Source organism: Stegastes partitus, unplaced genomic scaffold, assembly GCF_000690725.1.
Source record: "Stegastes partitus isolate 25-593 unplaced genomic scaffold, Stegastes_partitus-1.0.2 Scaffold1681, whole genome shotgun sequence".
NCBI classification, from domain to species: domain Eukaryota; kingdom Metazoa; phylum Chordata; class Actinopteri; family Pomacentridae; genus Stegastes; species Stegastes partitus.
The window spans coordinates 21,363-28,451 of record NW_007579412.1 but is presented as its reverse complement, the minus strand read 5'-3'; the positions used below and the strand labels follow the sequence as shown (position 1 = coordinate 28,451).

Below are 7,089 nucleotides of genomic sequence, written 5' to 3'. Positions count from 1 at the left end.
AAATGACATGCAACAGCTTCAAATACATAAAAAATGACATGCAACAGCTTCAAATACATAAAAAATGACATGCAACAGCTTCAAATACATAGCAATGACGTGCAGAATGTGCCTGAAGTGCTATTTATACGCAATCCCATGATGTCAAGTTAAAGGAACATGAATGTCTTCACTTCACGCCGCTAGTGTTGCTGAAAATATCCGTAAAACATCTGAATGTGTTCGGACAAAATCAATAAAAGACAAAAGAAAAGATCACAATCAAGTGTGGCCTCTTAAAATCCAGTTACTTTGGCAGAGCAGCTGTTGTACTTGGAGTACGCTGGCAGGGAACCGATCAAAGCAAATAAACAGTAACCCTGAAGTCAAACACAGCAAACCAGGATCCAACACAAACACGCCAGTAAACATATTTTCCCATCAGCTGCCAGCTGGCCGAGCCGCTCCGCTTAAATCTGGGTGTTAATGGTAACAAATGTTTGTTTTCTGAGAGACTGTCGGGCTGCTGTCTCTGTTTCATATTTACTGCTTCGTTTATTTGTTCTGGGCTTCGGAGGGGCTGAAGGCCGGATCAGTCCGGCTGACCAGTCACCGGGCTGGGAACAAGCAAAAGGCCAAAACTAGTGCAAGGGAACATTCAGATAATAAAGATGGAGGATTTTAAGCACCTTCATAAATGGTCTTACATTCTAAAATCATTCAAGGAGGCGTTCTCATGTCTGCATGCTAACAGGCTAAGCTAGAGCCGTGGTTAGCATAGCGATTAGCTTAGCTTTACATAAAGACTGAGAGCACAACGCAACCAACTGGTTTGGGAGTTACCACGAAGGCGCGATGCCCTGAGCAGAGTCGCCGGTTTGAATCCCGGCCAGCTCAGATCATTCCTCCCCGACCGCTCCGTCCTGTATTTACTGTCTCCCTTCTGTCCCGGCAATAAAAGACCAAAACACAAAACACACAAAAACAAGACTTGGAACAGAAGTCCTTGTTTGGAGGCCGGATGGGATGAAAGAGACGTAAAGGACAGAGTCAGACCTTCACCGAGCAGACTTCCAGAGTTCAAGTCCACTTTCAAACCATAATTATGGTTTTATTTTTGGACTAAAGTCACATTATGACTGTTTTTTCAGTGTTTGATTGAGTTTAGGCAACAAAAAAACTACTTGGTTAAACTCCATCACTAGCGGTTAGGCAACAGAAGTACTTCATTAGGCACCAGTGCTACTTGTTTAGACATAAAAACTACTGGATAGGTTCAGGAAACTAAAAATGGTTCGTTAGGCGCCAAAACGATGCGGTTAAGTTTAGCCACCACAACTACTTGGATAAGTTTAGGCTCCAAAATGACTTGGTTCAGTTTAGGGAACAGAACTACTGCATTAAGTTCAGTCATCAAAACCACTTGGTGAGGCAACAGAACTACTTAGTTAAGTTTTGGCAATAAAACTGCTTGGTTTGACACCAAAGATATTTTTATAGGTTTATGCAAAAAAAAAAAAAAAGTTTCGTCTCCAAATCCACTTGGTGTAGGCAACTGCTCAGGTAGGCACAAAACTACTGGATAGGTTTTGGCAACTAAAAATACTCAGTAGGCACCAAAACTACTTGGATAAGGTAAAGAAAAGGATTGTGTTTTGGGTTAAACTGCACCATGTTGCCACCTTCTACCAGATGTTTCGAAACTCCATTTTGTCCAATCCACTTATTCATAAACTGTAAGACAGTATTGGGGTTATTTTCTGTTCATCAATCAGCAGAATGAAGGATGATGACCCCACTGAGCTGCCAAAGGGAGAATGATGTGCATTGATAACGTCTGAATCAGGTTGAAATCCAGATAAATTTGTGATTTTTCCACTGACGCATCGTCATGTTTGTACGCTAACTGAATCTAGAGTCTGCAGTTAGCTTAGCATTAGCTTATTAGCATAAAGACTGGGAACATGAGCTGGCTTGGCTCTGGCCAATGTTAACAAAGTGAACACCGGCACCTCTAAGGCTCACTGACTGACACTGATCTCAACTGTTCAATTAGTACAAACGCAAAAATGTGAAATATTTGCTCCTGAACTCAAACGGTCTTTCCTATATTCCTGCACGTACATGTATTGAACATAAATATAAATTAGTGCACAACACTGAGCTTTAAAGGTGCTTCTTTAGAAAGAGCTGTGCAAATTAAAAACGCCTTGTTCCAAAGTGTGAAGCTGCTCCTTTAAAACTTTTCCAGGCAGCAACAGGAATGGGAAATGGAAAAGACAGCTCTGTGAGTGAGACTGACTCATAATGAGAGTCATAAACTCATCTCCCCTCCACTGTTTTTATTTGTCTGAGGCTCGTCTCCAGCCACCGAGCTTCCACCAACCTTCACCCGACACAAGAATTCAGGAGGAATGTGACTGTGGTCGTAATGTGGCAAAATCATGTGGTTCAAAAAAAAAAGGAGAAAAAAAAGAGAAAAAAAAAAACAAAGAGGCATTTTTCCTTCTGCCCTCTGTCTTCTAAAAAAAGACAACAGTCAGGAATTCCTTTCGGCGTGAAACAAAAACACTTTTCTTCAGGGGGCAGAATGCAACCAGAGCCGATTGTTTCAATGAACGCACTAATTCGACCAGATGGACGGAGCAAGGCTTTGGTGTGCGGTGATGGAAACTATGAGCGGTGCCGGATGGTGCTGGGCGGGTTTGAACCGAGTCTCCACAGCAGAATCTGTAATCTGAAGTAGACGTGACATCACCGACGGACTCGTTAACATGAAACAGACTCGTGTGTGAAACATGTTCACATGATGTGCAGATATTGTGCCGCGAGTCTCCGGAGTCCAAAGCTAACTGGGGACTTTGAGGGATTGTTTCCTCAAAGCTCTCCTTGTTCTTCTTCTCATAAATCCCACTTCAAAAGCTCTTATTCACAGTATCAGTTACTCACTTTGTGCCCGTTCAGACCCCCAACCCCCCAAATAACATCCTCCGTTTCCTCACTGAAGAAAGAACAGACCTCATGCTGCAAACATTCAGCTCCTGCACCATCGCAGTGATTGTTTGTTCAATGCAGAGTTCAGCCCGGCAGCACTTTAATACGGCACCATTTATAAACAGTTACGCATAAAATACTGTCTTTATTATCAATAAGGCTTCACGGATTAATCAAGCTGTAATGGGAAGTTGTTAAAAATAGTATTTTAGGTGCAAACTAGGTTCCAAAACTACTCGGTTACTTCCTAAACAGCTCGAGAAAATAACGTCTTCATCATCAGTAAGTCAGTTATTGCAGCTTTACAGATTAATCAAGCTTTAATCTGAACAAATCTGAGCTGTGAAGTTGTTAAAAATAGTATTTTAGGTGCAAACAAGGCACCAACATGACTTGGTTCTAAAGAGCCGGGATAATAATGTCTGTATTATCAGTAACTTTACAGATTAATTAAGCTTTATTACGATTGTAAAGTTGCTTCACTGTAAAACTTCCCAGTTTATCAAAGTTTTTTTGCTAATTTTTAGCTAAAACAAACATTTTCAGGTGCAAACCAGCCACTAAAACTACAAGGTTAAGTTTATAAACAGTCAGAGAAAATAATCTGTATAATGTATGATCAATAAATCATGTATTATAGCCTTACACATTATGAACTTATCATAAAGGAACTTAGTCAAATCAACTCTTCTCTTCTAGTTTACTAAATGTAGAGACATGCGTTTTGTTCAGTTCTAGTTCATTTAAGAGCTGAAAAGTTCATTCATTATCAAAACAACTTTAACTCCAGTTTTATGGATTCATTAATCTTTATGACAAACAAGTCTGAGATGCAAAGCTGTACAAAATAAAATAAAAGAATATTTTCAGGTGCATATGTCACTGTTAAACCACATAAAGGAATTTAGTCAAATCAGCTCATCTTTGGTAGTTAATGTAAACATACAAGTTTTTCTAGTTCCTCGTTCATTGAACTTAAAATGTCTCATTTGTACTTACAGGCCGATTTAAAACACAAGTTGTTATAACTTGAGCTAATTTGACTCCAAATGATGAGTTGAATGAATGAACAGTTCAGAGTTGAATTGGCTTAATTACTTGAGTTTATTAGAAACAAAACAGATGCAGACAGACTTCCCAGCATGCATTGTGACAGAGACGCTTTTTGTGTTTTTGTAGTTTGACAGAATAGACGTGGAGGAAAATAACTGTGCCTTCAATGAATGGGCAACGTCGAAAACGCAAAAGAAAAATACGTCTGTAGCCGTGTTCAGAGACGAGTTGTTTTAACAGGTTCAGTTCATTTAACTCAGCTGGTCGAACACTTCTACAAATCAGAAGATGAATTTGAACCAATCAGTCAACAGAAGTTCAGTAAACTCACATTTCAAAGGCACCACATGAACTAAATGAAGTTAATTATTATTTTTTTTTACAGTGTTCTAATTTGGTACAGAAGTCAAAGAATCTCATTTATCTTCCAGGTTTTGTTTTGGAAGTGGATCTGCTGGAGTCTGTCAACTTGAAATTCAACTTTGCTCCTTTAAACTAATATTGCTGCAGAAGTCATGTCTGCTGCTGCTTTAGCGTCATGACGTTTCTTCAGACTGTTCTGCTGCCACTCAGCTGGTGTTTGCTTTAAATCACATCACAGAGTAAAGAAAAGGAAAGAAGTCTGATGACAAAACCACATTGTACGTTTTGGTAAAGCGAATATTTAAGTTGGAGAAACTGGAAACCTAAATCTGACTTGTCCTAGAATGAAGCTGCAGAAATGCTCCTCTGAGAGGAATCCAGTGATTGAAGTTTAACTGCCAGTGGACCTAAAGTCAGTTGTTACCTCAGTTTGATAAACTTGTGTCACCAGTTGAAGCCATTCATTCAGGCTGACTCAACAGGTCTCTTTTTCCAGCGTAATAAATGTTAATAAGAGTAAATATGGGAAAGTATCAGGCTACAATGTAGTAAAACACGGATTTCAGTCTATCAGGCCTGTCAGACGGTTTTTCACAATATGGGAACCCAAGTTCAGCCAGTAACTGATCAATTATTAACCATTAACAAAGCCCATGAATTACACCTTATAACACGTCATAAAATGCGTCCAAATTGGAGACTAGAGCGGGTTTTGAAGTCTCCTTGCTGTTTAACACACAACTAAAAATGTGATAAAATTAATTCACATAAGTTTTATTAATGCGCCTTTACGCAGCAGGTGAGGACAGCTGAGGAGCCGCGTGCGCCTCCATGGATCACACATCAATACCTCAGTGGATTATTCCTCTGCACACTCACACGTTAAATGTAAGTATCTCGAACTTTTTCACGATCTAAACCTGTGAATACTGTTCATCTCCATACAGGTTGTGACAGAAAACAACGGTAAACGTACCGCTCTTAGCGCGTCGGCCGCCTCTGGAGACGCTCACCGGAGACTCTGCTGGATCTGTGCGCTGCTGCCTGGCTGCTCGTGTGAAGTGACAGATGATTAAAATCCTCCCTGCGAGCTGAGAACTGACGGGTTTCCATCGACTGACGCGTCTCTGGTGCGTAAAACCAAACCGTTCCTCCAAACGCCGCCCCTTCCACCCACCTCTCCGTCTCCTTTACGCGCCCTCCGCCTGTCACTTTGTGGGGAGTCCGGCCTGAAAGAGGCGCGTTTTCTGGATGTAATTGAATATTTTAAATACATGGTGGCCTTTAGAGGATCCACTGGTGCTGCAAACCGCTTTATTATCGCTCTAAAATGGAAAATCACTGCAATAATCTAATAATAGGAGCGTTTTCTTTTGAGGTGTTGCACTTCACTTCACTTCACGATAAAAGGTGATTCTGGAGTTGATCTTCACACTAGAAGTGAATTTTCTCCTCCATCACACGTGATCCTGACCCTCCAGACTCTCTGGATTGTCTTTCACTCCACAGTTTTGGGTTTCTTCTGAGTTTTCTCGGCTGTGTGGATTTTTTTTTATTTGTGGTTAGAAGCAAACTGCAGGGTCCCTGGAAAAAAAAAATAAAAGAAAGAAAGAAGAAAAAAAAGAAAGAAAGAAGCAAGATATCATTTTCCCTCTCATTGACCTCCATTTTCCACAGCGGTGAGCAGGAGGCCTGGGGACGATTAGAGGCTTCAGCTGCGGCTCCATCCTGCCACTATTCATTAAGCCAGGACGCACAGCACATGGAGTGATGAAGACTTCAACATCAGCACGGAGCGATGAAGGTTTAAATTCATCCACAATCTGCTGATGGATTATTGGTTCTCACACTTGATTGTGGAGAATTTGTTGGGAGGATTAAAAAAAAACACTTTTAATTCTTCTTTTGCAGGAGGATAAGTGAGGATAAAGCCGTCGGATGTTTACGTGTGAATATTCCGCCATCTGCTGTTCAAAAGTCGTAAGTACACCAGTTACACTGTGGCTGATGTTTAAAAGAAATTCAGTTAAAAGCACACAAAAAAACTCTAAAAAAAAAGATCATTTTACTCACATTTCTATGCACAAATTTCTTCTTTCCCTCATAACTGCAGAAAAACTTTATTAGATTTATACAATAATGATTTTATATACATATATGTATATATAAAAAGTTAAGCGCTGGATTTCTTTTCTTTTCTTTTTTTAATATATATTTTTTTGGCTTTTTGCCTTTATTTAGAGCAGTAGAGAGAGACAGGAAAGGGGGGAGAAGAATGGGGAGAGACCTGCAGCAGAGGATCATGAGCGGGATTCGAACTCACAACCACTGCATCGGGGACTATAGCCCCTGTTCATGGGTCGCCTGATCAACTAAATGAGCTTTAGGGTCGCCCTAAACACTGGATTTCTAACTTTGAACTCGATTACAACCTAATATTTTATCATTTGAAACTCTCAAATTTCTAAAACACAAAGAAGAATTATGGAAAAGATTCAAATGTTTTTTTTAGAGAATTTAAATAAATCTTAATGAAACAAGAAAGGTGCTCGATTTTTATGTAAATCCCCAAAAAATTAACTTTAAAAACCTTGTATGGGATACGAAGTCACACATATGAGAAACTTTTTTAACTCTATCATGAGGACACAAAGATTAAATTCTATAATAATAATAATAATAATGGATATAAAAACACTC

The 7,089-nt window shown here is 39.8% G+C and overlaps 1 protein-coding gene across 1 annotated transcript in view; it reads right to left on the bottom strand.

Moving 5' to 3' along the window:
* LOC103372013 (four and a half LIM domains protein 3-like) overlaps positions 1-5,496 on the bottom strand; it is a 30,351-nt gene extending 24,855 nt beyond the window's left edge. The window contains exon 1 of the mRNA XM_008301520.1: positions 5,366-5,496. The gene's annotated coding sequence lies outside the window, so the exon portion shown is untranslated. The remainder of the gene's footprint in view (positions 1-5,365) is intronic.
* Between the last annotated feature and the right edge of the window lie 1,593 nt (positions 5,497-7,089).